The following is a 14,592-nucleotide window of genomic DNA, read 5'->3' as shown; positions in this document are numbered from 1 at the left end:
TGACTGTACCGCTTTCTCTGGTACGATTCTACTGTTCATTAATTTTTCTCTAAGACGTTCTTTAAAATCAATTGGTTAAAAATGGGCTAAAAATGTATTTTTTAATGCCTCCCAATTGATAAATTGTTCCATAGATTGGCAGTTATATTACTCAAACGTTGTGTCTTTTAATATCGCTGGCAGCCATCTCAGCCAAAAGTCTTCTGTTCTTCCATTATTGGCTACATATGTCGTCAAGAATTGAGATAAATGTTGATCTGGATCCACACCTGGCAAATCCTGAAAAGTAAGTAATGGCATGACGCTAGTCGTTCGATCGCCCACTGCATCCATTTGTACTGCAATCGAAACGGCTAGTCCTGCTAATGTCATTAAAGATGTTGGTGTTCTGATTAATTCCTTATTAAAATAAAAACTGTCTCCAGCAATAGTCTTTTTCGGACTTTTAGGCCTTCCCGATTGACTATTATTATCTCCAAATAATTTTACTAGTTGAATATGAGGTGAAAACGACAGGTTTTGATATACTCTGAATTAAGTACCTTACTGGGTATTTTTTCAATTGGAAATACGTCCGATCTTAACAAGACTAGTTCTGAAGATCGGCTTAAATCACTTGCCAATAAAGACCACAGGATTTCCAGAAACTTAATGCGGCACCAACACGATTTAAGAAACCCACTCACTATTTGGTACGGGTGTCGTATTACGTGTTGTCTTGTTCGGGAATACACAAGGTATCTGGCTGTGGAAAGTATAGTTGTTTTTGCAAATAACAAAGAAACCCTAATAGATTTTATCCATGTATGAAGAATATAATTGAAATATCAATTTCCAAGTATTTAAAAACACTCCTCATAGTCATTTTAACCATACAATATTCCAATTGCTTTATTTCTTTTATAATTAAGTTGTTTTTGTTTTTCTTAACAAGCCCTAATCCTAGCCAGTGAGCTTTGACAAGCTATAACTTTTGATCCAACTGTCCACTTAGTGTGAAATTTTGCACCCAAATACCAGTATAAGCCTTCTATATGCTCAAAAAATTTCAGTCCAACTCAACTTACAGATTGCAAGAAAACGCCCAAAAACCGCACTGATGACACTTGGCCGCAACCTTGAAATTTGATGTAGAAACTCCAGAAGTGATTTCTCCTTTGTCAACCGTTAACTCCAGCTCAAAATTGAATAGCCGCTTGATCTCCAAATCTTCTATTACCAAGCCAAAATTTACGTCGATCCAACTAGTAGATCTTCAGATATCACAAAAATCCTATCCAACCCTAGACTGCCAACTTCCGACAACCCTTTGTACTAAAACCCAGATATCTCTTGATTGCATCATTAGATTAACACAAATTTTTGTATACACTTAGCACACCCAACTATCCAAACAATACCAAATTTTGATCTATAGATGCTACACGACTTGCACAAACTGATTGAGAATGCAAACCATCAATGTTTTATATAAAATCCGAAACACCAAAATAAACACTGACTTTGAGCAGCAATTGCTCTCCCCTCACAAATCCTAATGAAACCAAACTAGTGACCTTGAAAGGAGCTTGAAGCTAGCTCTTCGATCCAAAAAACCCGATCTAAAAAAAACCCCCTCCATTTCTTAACCTTCCTCCCTTTTAACCCTAATTCTCCCTTCTTTCAAACCCTAGCCTCTGAATTTCTTCAATCTTCCGTCTTGGATCCGGAATTGGCTCCTTCCGTCTTCATAGCTTTCTCCTCCGTTTTTACCTTTAAGAGATCTTTTTACCGAAAGGACGTCCCCGGAACAATACAAAGGACGGAACAGCCTGAAACGGAATCGGAGCCCCGTAATCGGGACAACATTGAGTCGCCCGACCAATTCAGGTCTCATATTGGATAAGAGGCCCATAGTATGACCTGGATGTTCCCGCAATTAGATCGCATTGGGCTGCCCGACCAATTCAGGTCTCATATTGGATAAGAGGATCCAGATTGGATGTCTTGAAATTGGATCCAATTGGCTCTTCGAACTAGGCTCACCTATTGTTGAATTGGTCCTTTTTCTTTCTGCTGACTCCCGTTATTGGAATCGAATGGAGCATTTCAGTAAGCCCCGGCTGACTGTAATGGGATGACTGAACCTAGCATCTCAGTATTTGCATTGGAATTGGTCGTTGGTCCCAATATTCGAGGTAACTGAACATTAATAAAAGTCCTCTTTCTTTATATTTTCACAGTATACTCGTGTTACAATACGACACCGGGTAAATAAAACTAACCGCAAGAAGCTTGTCCAATTCTTCCTTCACCATGAGGGAATATTTAGGATTAAGGCGATGTTGCCTCTGTCGTACTGGTTTAGCATTCTCCTCTAAAATAATATGATGTTCATAAACTTTAGCGAGAATACCTTTTAAATCATCATAAGTCCAAGCAAAAGTAGGTTTATGATGCAAGAAAAATTCGGTCCAGCAGGTCAACTCCTGTTCCTTAATACCTTTGTAGATCTTAATTGTCCGAGGTTTTGCTGTGGTCGCCACGTTGATAGTTTGATATATAGGTGCAACGGCAATGTTCTGTTTCAACCCCTGCGCTGGTTTAAAGTCAGTTGGTAAGTTCGACATGTATGAAGTACTGAATCCTGTGTCTAGGGCACTAACATGGTACACATCATACTTAGTCATCCAATCAGTATTAACATAATCCGAGCTTTTCGAGTTCGTCAGGTATATCAAGTATTCCCTTGGACCTCTACAATGGTATACCACTCCAAGGTGTAGTGTTGCCTCTACGAGCGCCTCTAGAATTGATGCTACAGCGTCGTCATTGGAGCTAAGTTCATTGTTTGACGTTAATTCAGATGCTAGCAATTGAGACTCCCCATTGTCATATGGCGTGATTTGCTATCTGAGACTACACTGGGTATCTAGCTATAGAGAGTGTACCTTAAACCTTTATATGATTCTTCTCTTAGCTTCCAAAACTCCTTTATTTTTGTATAAAATCCCAAATATAACAAAATCCCTTCAAAACATATTTTTCCCACGAAGGGTTTTCTCACCCTTAAACTTTAGAAAATCATAACTATTGATCTAACTGTTTAGTTTGTTTCAAATTTTCGAAATAGGTTTAATTTATCCTTAACTTTTACCAAAAAAAAAACCAACCAAAAATTCATTTCGATCTTCTAGCATCTAAGAAACCCTAGCAGACACTCCAAACTCTAATTTACAAGCACCCAAAAAACTATTTTCCTTATATCTCAAAAATCCGAACTCCAAATGTCATAAAACTTATGGACAAATTTTATTAACATGAAATTACACATTCCTTGAAATTTTGAGCCAAAACCTTGCCAAATTGCTCAAGATATAACTCAAGGGACAAATACTAGTAAATCGGTTTACTTACTACCCTTAGATTGCATGTGCTGACTTCAAAATACAATAACTCCTTCACTCCAACTTAGAATCTAGTAAGCAGTATGTGAAAAGTATAGCCGCAAAAGTGTTCTCTCCAGTCGCGGTCGCCGATCCTCAATTGCCATCTGTACGCGTGCGTTATGCCCAAAAGAGTGACAGTAGGTCTAAAACTAACATCTTAACTTTGAGCGCCTATAACTTCTTCATAAAAACCCCAAATGACACAAAACTTGCACCAAAATCTTAACCAAAAACCTAAACCTTCTGATCTTAGCCTTCAAAGTTCGAATGCCTCGAGAAACTAACCCTAATCTCTAATATGGCCTCAGGCAGCCTCCTCAAAGCCCATTAATCATGATTTTTGACCAATAGGAATGAAGATTTTTATTTTTCATCTCCATTCATCTATATTGGTGCCCTAATTACTCCCTTTGCTACCAAAATCCTTCTTGAATCCTTTTTCTTGTAAGATTTATATAATGTATGCTCTAAATACCAAATAAAAGAAGCAAAATAAGTTTTCAAATGTCACCAATGTCTAACAAAGGTGACTCTAAATATTTAGAAGTTACTATCAACCAAAACCAATCTTAAAAGCCACTATCAAAAGGAAATTAAGGTTATACAAATTCAATAGTAATCTTTCTAAACAACCTCTTTTCAAAGTAATAATCAAATTATATTCTATAACCAATTAAAATCTACTAACATGGCTTTCATCATGTTACTTAATAAATTATATATTAAGTACATAATTACATTATTTTCATATAGTAGCCGAACCACAACACGACACCATGATAGTGTATAGGATACATCTGTAAAATAATTTGGTCACAGCCTTTTCTAATTGTCAATGTGCCTTGATCCCAATCGTTCTTAGCTTTGGCTTGATAAAGCCAAGGTCTGCCCAATAAAATGGAATATGATAACATAGAACTCTGTAATCAAAATATAATATAATCAATTTTGTATGTCAATCCCACGATTACAGTGGCAATATTTCGTAAGATTTCCATTGACTTTACCCAACTATGATCTGCCATTCGTAAGACCGATGTTGTAGGTAGCAATTGCTTTAGATCCAAGTCCTCCATTGTATCTGTGTTGATTAAATTCACACTATAGCCACCATCGACTTATATGCCTGGAATTAAAATGCCATCAATTGTTGGTGCCCCTGGATCTGGGTTTAAGCTAACTTCATGGATTTCTTTAGTGCAGGATCTTCATCGTATTAGCGCTGAATTCAATGTAGATCGACATTCCGATGCTACAGCCAAAAGTTGCTTCATTGTTGAAGGCTGAATAACATCCAAATCCTTCAGAATGTCATAGGGTTCCATATTGAGAGTAATTTTTAATGTTCTTTTACGTTGTCGTATTACAAGCTTCCCTGCTCGAGAACGCACTGGGCGTCTGGCTGTAGAAGGTAGTATGGAGATTCACCGATAGTCAAGCAGTCTATCAGTTTTTGACTGCTGGAATATAAACGACTGCAACAATGTACCGTAAATCTATACGGATGCTCTTCGACTGCTTGTCAAAGTCTTTTTTTTTGACCCAGCCGATAGGTCTCTAGATGTTACAGAGAACCCCGAACAACCCAAACTGTTAATCTTCAATATCCCTTTGTACTTACAATCTTGTATCCACTGACTGTCCTGTTAGATTAACCCAATAAATTTCATTCACTCCGCATACTCAATCCTATAGACACCCCTTCAATCCTTCAATCACAGACGTAACTCAATTTTACAAAACAGTCAAGAGTATTCAAACCCACTTCATTTAAAAATCCCGATTCACCATTACAACACTGACTTCAGCAGCGATTGCCTCAGTCTTCCCAAAACTCTACGAAGAAGAAAAATCCAAATTCTATGTCTTTCCTTCCCCAACCCGAAGCATGAAGCTCCTCTCTCTAATTCCCTTGATCTTCCAAAAACCTCTAATGAAAACCGAACTAATAACCTTCCAAAAGCTTGAAAATTCGCTCCCCTCGATTCCCCCCGAAAAAAAACCTTCCCCCCCTCAAAACTATATCCTCCCTAACCTTATCCTCTGAATTTCTTCAATCTTCCGTCTTAGATCCGGAATTAGCTCCCACCTCAAGCTTGGATCCGAAATTGGCTCTCGCCATCAAGCTTTCTCCTCCGTTTTTATCTTTAAGAAATCCATTTACCGAAAACAACGTTCCCTGAAACGGCACAGAGAACAAGACAGCCTAAAACAGAATCGAATCCCGTAATCGGGACCACATTGAGTCGCCCGACCAATTCAGGTCCTATATTGAAAAAGATGCCCGTAGTAACCTGGATGTTCCCGTAATTGGGTCAAATTGGTCCTCGCGTCAAATTGGCTAAGACCCATAGTAAGACCTGGATTTCTCGTAATTAGACTGTATTGGGTTGACCGGCCAATTCAGGTCTCATATTGGATAAGAGGACCCGGATTGGATTATCGAAATTGGATCCAATTGGCTCCTCGAACCCGTCGTGTGAATTGGTCCTTTTCTTCTTGCTGACCCCCGTTATTGGAATCGAATGGAGGATTTCAGTATGCCTCGACTGACTGTAACGGAGTGACTGAACCTGACCACTCAGTATTTGTACTGGAGTTGGTTGATGCTCCCAATATTCGAGGTAACTAAATATTAATAAAATTCCCCTTTCTTTTTATTTTCACTGCATACTCGTGTTACAACACGACATCCACCCCCTCTGAACCTGTGCATCCTCCGGTATGTACCAATTTACCCAATTGCTGTTTGATTTAGAATATATCCCCTACGTCTTTGTCCAGTTCGTCTTCGTCACCTTCATTATCCATATCACTTTCATCTTCTTGCTGCGGAATCTCTGTACCTTCATGAAGGTCTTCCATATTCATCTCTGCGTGTCTTCGTTTAAATATTTTTACTCGCTTCCCTGCAATTGGTATTTTCAATTTTGTACCATCTAACTCCCGTAATGAGTAAGTCACATTATCATGAACAGTTGTTACAACATATGGTCCAAACCAACGTTTTGAAAATTTCTGCAAAGTATTATGTTGATTATCCAGACTATTGTCATAAACAAGTACCCAGTCACCTTCCTCGATTGCTTTTGGTCTCAATCGATGTTGCTTATCGAATCGCGCCTTGTTTTGTAACCTTGCTCTTTTTAACCTTTCCAATGCTATCTGGACATCTTCCGTTCTTTGCTCCAATTGTCGAATCCTAATAGCCAGAAGTTCTTCTCTTGTCAATCCATCTTCCCATGGTAGCATACTCCAAGTAAGTACCTTTTCTTCAATTGGCATAATTGATTTTTGACCTGTCATAAGTTCTACTGGCATATATCCTGTCACCGAACTATGTGTTGTTCGATCAGCCCATAATGCAAATGACAAAAGTCGTGGCCACTCTTTAACCTTCCCATTACAAGCTTTAACTAATGCTTTCACAATCGGCGGGTGACCACGTTCGCTTTTCGCATTCCCTTCCGGATTATAAGCAGTAGTCAGTGATAGTTTAACTCCACATTTTTCAAAGAACTTACGAGCTTCTTGTGCATTTAATTCTCCACGATCTGTAGTGATTTTTCCTACGCACCCGTAACGGCAAATGACATCTTCAAGCAAAAACCTACAAATCCCCTTTGTAGATTTTGTCCTCAATGCTCTTCCTTCTACTAGATTTGATAAATCTTCACGAGCTAAAACCAAATATCTCATCTTCCATAATCCAACCGGCATAATAACCAAATCAACAACCCATTTAAAATGAATAGCCAGAGGATACGTAGGATGAAGTCCATCTCGATGTCGGATATTAGAATACGATTGACAGATTTCACATGACTCTACAAATGAGAGCACATCTCGATACATATTTTTCCACCAATATCGTTCCTTGAGTTTAGCAAAAGTAGCCCAGATTCCTCTATGCCCTGTCCATAAACTATCATGAAACTCCTTTAATAATTTTAGTTTTTCTTCTCTTTTTCCTATCACTCGTTGTGGCATCCCAATTCCTTTCTTCAGTCTCTTCCATAAGAATCCATCTCGAAGTAAAAATCCATATGCTTTTTTTCTTATTTGTTTGAATTTTTCTGTAGACCAATTCCCCTGCTTAGACAAGGTATTCAAATAATGACCAATATCCAATAATTCTCCTTCATAAGATTCTTCAAGAAATAGCTTGTCTTCTCTGTTGAGATTTGATATTGAATAGAATTTCAATCCGACATCATCAATGTCTTCAACCATTTCGTCCTCCCTCTCGTATCTTGCTCGAGATAGCATGTCTACTACTAAATTGTCCTTTCCAGTGATATGCTTAAATTCTGGATTTAGTGACTTAATATAAGCAATCCATCTCAACATTGCAATATCTGGCATTGAACAGTTAATAATCATTCCAAGCAATGGCAAGCAATCTGTTTCAATTATTACTACTGCCCTAATCAAATAGTCCTTTTCAGCTTTCATAGCCGAAACGACTCCCCAAAGTTCTCTTTTGACTTGCAAATATGCACGCTGACGAATAGTTAAAACTTTAGCTCCAAATCAAACTGCAAATCTACTCCCATTCGAATCATCTTGACCCACAGCCCATCCAACGGTAATTGGACTAGCGTCTACAGTAAGAATCATTGGTCTATTGCACTTATAATCAACCTTCCTCAATATTGGAGGTGACATCAATAATTTCTTCAATCTTTGCATTGCCTGAATATGCCTTTCTTTCCATTCAAATCGGTAACCCTTGCGTAACAGTTCATATAATGGATCCGCTATGTGAGCAAAATGAGGGATCCAGATTCGATAAAATACACATGCACCCAAAAACCTACAAACCTCTGTTAAAGAATCACAATCCTCTTTCATCCTTCCAATTGCATCAACTTTAGTCGGATCTGGTTTTCTTCCGTAAGATCCGCATAAATGTCCAACAATTACAACCTCTCGCACTCCAAATACGGACTTCATACCCGATAATGTAAGATGAACTTCTCCAAGCCGAGTTAAAATCTTTTCACAATCTTGTATATGATCAACAACATATCTGCGACACCCCCTCGTATCTAAAGTTTCATCCTTGTCTCCTTCTCTGCACCCTTTTATAGGAACATCATCCAGAAAAGGCATAGTCTTTTCCGGAATAAAATCTCTCAATACCTTATTCATCCCATTCATCATATGCGCAACTGAGTTGGTCACGCCTTAAGGAAGAGTGCACATTCTAACCAATCCAAGCGGTGTTCTCATCGTTGTCATATCTCTACTTCCTTCGGCAAGTTGAAATTGATTATAACCTGAATACAAATCACCCATTGAATAGATCGCCCTTCCAGCAAACACCTCAGCAAATTCATCCACAATAGGTCCAATTCCTGCATTCCTGACAGTTACAGCATTCACCGGCTGCATATCTTGAATAAACCGTAGTGACCCATTCTTCTTAGGTACCGCAAACCATCGACTAGAATACGGCACAAATGAAGGTTCTAATATTTTCATCTTTATCTTTTCTTTCAATAGTTCCACCAATTTAGGTAAATGTGCCCTCGATATTGGAATCGGTCTTAGATTCCAAGATGCTCTTCGACTGCTTGTCGAGGTCCTATTTTTTTTTTTGCCCCAGCCGATAGGTCTCTAGACGTTACAGAGAACCCCGAACAACCCAAACTGTTAATCTTCAATACCCCTTTGTACTTACGATCTTGTATCCACTGACTGTCCTGTTAGATTAACCCAATAAATTTCATTCACTCCGCATACTCAATCCTATAGACACCCCTTTAATCCTTCAATCACAGACGTAACTCGATTTTACAAAACAGTCAAGAGTATTCAAACCCACTTCATTTAAAAATCCCGATTCACCATTACAACACTGACTTCAGCAGCGATTGCCTCAGTCTTCCCAAAACTCTACGAAGAAGAAAAATCCAAATTCTATGTCTTTCCTTCCCCGACCCAAAGCATGAAGCTCCTCTCTCTTATTCCCTTGATCTTCCAAAAACTCCAATGAAAACCAAACTGGTAACCTTGCAGAAGCTTAAAAACTAGCTCCCCCTCCCGATTCCCCGAAAAAAAAACCTCCCTCCTCAAAACTATATCCCCCCTAACCTTATCCTCTGAATTTCTTCAATCTTCCGTCTTAGATCCGGAATTGGCTCCCACCTCAAGCTTGGATCCGAAATTGGCTCTCGCCGTCAAGCTTTCTCCTCCGTTTTTACCTTTAAGAAATCCATTTACCGAAAACAACGTTCCCTGAAACGGCACAGAGAACAAGACAGCCTAAAACAGAATCGAACCCCGTAATCGGGACCACATTGAGTCGCCCGACCAATTCAGGTCTTATATTGAAAAAGATGCCCGTAGTAATCTGGATGTTCCCGTAATTGGGTCATATTGGTCCTCGCATCAAATTGGCTAAGACCCGTAGTAAGACCTGGATTTCCCGTAATTAGACTGTATTGGGTTGACCGGCCAATTCAGGTCTCATATTGGATAAGAGGACCCGGATTGGATTATCGAAATTGGATCCAATTGGCTCCTCGAACCCGTCGTGTGAATTGGTCCTTTTCTTCTTGCGGACTCCCGTTATTGGAATCGAACGGAGGATTTCAGTATGCCTCGGCTGACTGTAACGGAGTGACTGAACCTGACCACTCAGTATTTGTACTGGAGTTGGTTGATGCTCCCAATATTCGAGGTAACTTAATATTTATAAAATTTCTCTTTCTTTTTATTTTCACTGTATACTCGTGTTATAACATGACAATGTTTTATTGGTTTTAATTTTACTCCATTCGGCAACAATTCCTTTCTGGCGATTGAGATTACCATTGATAACTTTGTCAACTTTTCTATCACTAAAGGTTCCTTTAATGCATAAGATCTTTTATTGGACTGTACAGGTATTGGTACTTGGTTAGTTGGGATCGATCTTGATGGTCCCGACAAATTGGCACGTGGAACCGAATTGGGTTTCTTAGTTTGTTGAGGTCTTAATATTGAGATACGTCCCAATACTGATATTGGTTCGTTTAGCCCTATGGACGACGCTACTTGCTCTCCTGTAATTTATTCATTCAGATCCTGAATTGAATTCTTGTCTTTTTGTTGGCCTTTGGTAAGCACTGCGTTCACTACCTCGACACGATGTACTCGTGAGTCTCATTGAACAAGGCCTTTGTCCTCCGTTGGTTGGCTTGTTTACATTTACTGGTCCTGGTTATTATAATTAAAGGATGCATTACACTGCTGATAAGTGTGACCAGACTGCTTACAATTTCCACATATTAGAGCATAGTCATCACTGGCCCTTGGATTAGGACATTTACTCTCATAATGTCTAATTTGTCTGCAACGATAGCAATGAAGTGGTCTCCTGCCAACTCCTTCAAGGATAATGGATGTCTCTACTGGTATATAATGGCTAGATCTGTTCCATGTCGGATGAGTAAAGGATCCTGGTTGACCCATTGTTACTGTAGAGTCTAGCATTGGCTTCGTCATAGATGGATATTGATGGTATCTTGATTGGTTCATCGCCAATCTGTGAGTATTGGATACACTTTCTTGGTGAAATTCAGAGTTGAAAAAATTAGAATAATTCCTGTTTTATTTATTCGCTCAATTTCTATACCAACCAAACTTATTATTCATTTGTACTTGATTGACATCCCACAAAGTTGGTTGGGTCATTATCTCGTTACTGAGTTGTTGTTACTTCCGTAAATTCCAACAGTTGGTGGTAATATGATTGCCCCCACAAAAGGTATATTGTACAATCATTTGGGGTGATAAAGGACATTCTGTTACTAAATGACCTTGCCCCTTACAATTGCTGTACCAGACATTGGGACACATATTGGTTGATTTATGCCTTTTTTCTTTATCTTTGGCCAGATTCATAGCCAATTCATCCATTTTTTTTGTCAATGTTAACAATAATGACTCATTGGGATCCCTTGATATCAATGCATTTGGCAATTCCTTCGTAGGTGTTGGTTTTTGATATGCGGAATAAGGTGCATACGAGTGTGATGATGATGGTGGTACAGCTTGTAATAGAACGACATCTACGATTTCCTATGGATTTGTACCATAATCATTCCTTCTCAGATGACCTTCCGATGCATCATTCCAATTTGTCATTTGATAACCTCCTTGAGATGGAATCATTGTGGCTCCAACTGTTAAGTTCTGGTCATAGTGACATTCTTCCCATACTTTCGCTTGCTCAAGAGATGATGCAATCGTGGCTAATTGGGCCTCCTTTACAAACATCTTCAATTCAGGTGGATATAGTCCATTAACTAATATGAACAACACAAATGATTCCGGCATTTGATTATTTGGCCATTTTCAAAGTATATCTGCTACACGACCATAATATGACTGTACCGCTTTCCCTGGTACCATTCTGCTATTCATTAATTTTTCTCTAAGACGTTCTTCAAAACCAATTGGTCAAAAATGGGCTAAAAATATATTTTTTAATGCCTCCCAATTGATAAATTGTCCCATAGGTTGGCAGTTATATTATTCAAACATTGTGTCTTTCAATGTTGCTGGTAGCCATCTCAGCCAAAAGTCTTTTGTTCTTCCATTATTAGCTATACATGCCGTCAAGAATTGAGACAAATGTTGATTTAGATCCATACTTGATAAACTCCAAAAAGTAGGTAATGGCATGATGCTAGTCGTTCGATCGCCCACTGCACCCATTTGTATTACAATCGGAACGGCTAATCTTCTTGACATCATTAAAGATGCTAGTGTTCCGCTCAATTCCTTATTAAAATAAAAACTATCTCCTGTAATAGTCTTTTTTGAACTTCCAGACCTTCTTGATTGACTAATATTATCTCCAAATAATTTTACTAGTTGAATATAAGGTGAAAATGACAGGTTTTGATATACTCTGAATTGATCTTTATTGGCAAGTGATTTAAGCCGATCTTCAGAACCAACCTTGTTAGGATTGGACGTATTTCTAATTGAAAAAATACCCAGTGGGGTACCTAATTCCTCTATGCCTTCCTTCTTTTTCGTTAACGGCTTTGAGAAGTATGCTGGACTATTAGTAGCGCTCCCCGCAAGTGCTCTTTGCAATTTCTTTAACCGTATGTACTTCTGAAATATTAGAGGTTGATCGTCTTCTGGATACGATCGAATATGCCGAGAGGCATACAACCACGGCTTAATCCAACTTTGTCGATGCTTCTTTTTTAATTTACGATTTTACTCATTATGTAACAAATTTCTTGCTTGCAATCGCTTTGTTCTTTCCTTTGATTGCTTTGTTCTCTTTGCTGTTAAATTCTCATTCTTAATAACCATACTCTTTCATTATTTCTACTGAGTTTGCTTCCTAATCTCCTTTACTGCTTCGACAATTAATTCCTAACACTCAATAATGTTGTCAATCCTCGGCAACAGCACCAAAATGTGACTTCTTGTTTTACTTAATCTGGAAGAAACCTCCTAGAATAAACCCATATAGGGGGATTCAAACACGGGGAATGACTAGTTGGTTAAGCATTCACGTTAGGGTCACACAATCAATTACTTCTTGAATGTATCATCTCTATTTTTAATATCTGAACACACAAGGAAACTATAATCTCCTCCTTCACCTTATCGATCTCTTTCTTACAGCAATTTAGTCATACTAATAACTGCTATTTCCACCAATATATTCACCCTCATAATCTCCAACTATAATACTACACCATCACAACTTTCAGCACACAATTACCCTCATTCTAATCACTCGAATTCTTCACATAGAACTGCCATTCACATTACAGTGTTTCACACAAACACAAACTCATTCTCTCTGCTGAACTACAATTAGACTTCAGCATTCAATCTTTCTTCTTCTCAAATAATATCAATCACATTTCCATTCCATAATTCACTTCTTAATATTCAGAAACTCTCAATCTACTTATTCAAAGAAAATAACAAACAAAAGAAAAGAGGTAGCACCAAGCTTACCCCAGCTCACACTATCACATCGATGGCCCTCGGCTCATGACTATTACAGCGATGGCACCTTAATTAACTTCTACAACTCCTATATACTTTCCCTTGATTCTCCAAATTTTAACCGTAATTCTAAAATTAACCACTTTTAAGAATTAAATCACTCATCCGTCCTCTTGAATTTCCTATTATATGGACTATTAATATATTTTACTAATATCTTTCAAAAATAAATTAATATCTATTCTATAGTTCACAAATAATATCACATCTTTGTCTTTTCTCTTGATAAGACATAAGTGTATTAGAAGTTACAAATTACCCTCTTCTAAATTGATATTCTTTCTAATTTTTTTTTGATTCTTGAATATTGTATTTTGTGAGAATAGACACCTTTCTTTTTATTGTGCTAGTATGGCAGAGCTTGCTGAAATGATGAGTACAACAGCTCAAATGTAAGAACAAATAACAGAGTTAATGCTTGCAATGCATCAACTTAGTCTATAACCACAAAGAGCAACAAGATTATCAGGCAATGAAGATGTAGAGATGATTGGAGTTGCTGCAACATCTACACCAAGCCATACTACTACTCCTATAATAGAACATTGTTCAAGTTTTAAGGAACCAAAAATTGAATTGCTTGACAAGTTTTATGGCACAAGGTCTAAGTTTCAAGGATTCATGAATCAGGTACAACTAGTGATTGAACTACAACCTTAAAGTTATCCAACTTAAAAATTACAAGTCAAGTTTATTGGAACACTACTTTTAAATTCTGCTTTATTATTATTTCTTGAATGTTGTGATTCATTATTGAATAATTTGGAAGTATTCTTAGTAGAATTTTGATCTATGTATGGAGAACATGATGCAATCTATGTTGTAACCAACAAGATTTGTATCTTGCAAGAAAATAATTGATCAGTGATATTTTATGCTTCATAACTTCAACAATTTGTGAAAGATATTAAATGGGATAATGTAGCACTTATTAGCAAATTTTTCTATGGATTACAATATGAAGTGAAAAATTGATGCTCAATTTATCCGATCCTCAAACATTGAGGAAAGCAATTGATTTTGCTATAAAATATGATAATCGGCTTTTTGAGTTTTGATCTGAGAATCACACAAGGGAATCTCAATGTTATTATAATTCAATGACAATACCAAGGACTTCTCAATCTAA

The sequence above is a fragment of the Physcomitrium patens genome, chromosome 12 (assembly GCF_059467195.1).
Source record: "Physcomitrium patens ecotype Gransden chromosome 12, ASM5946719v1, whole genome shotgun sequence".
In the NCBI taxonomy this organism is placed as follows: Eukaryota; Viridiplantae; Streptophyta; class Bryopsida; order Funariales; family Funariaceae; genus Physcomitrium; species Physcomitrium patens.
The sequence above is the reverse complement of the archived record's forward strand: the minus strand, read 5'-3'. Positions refer to the sequence as shown.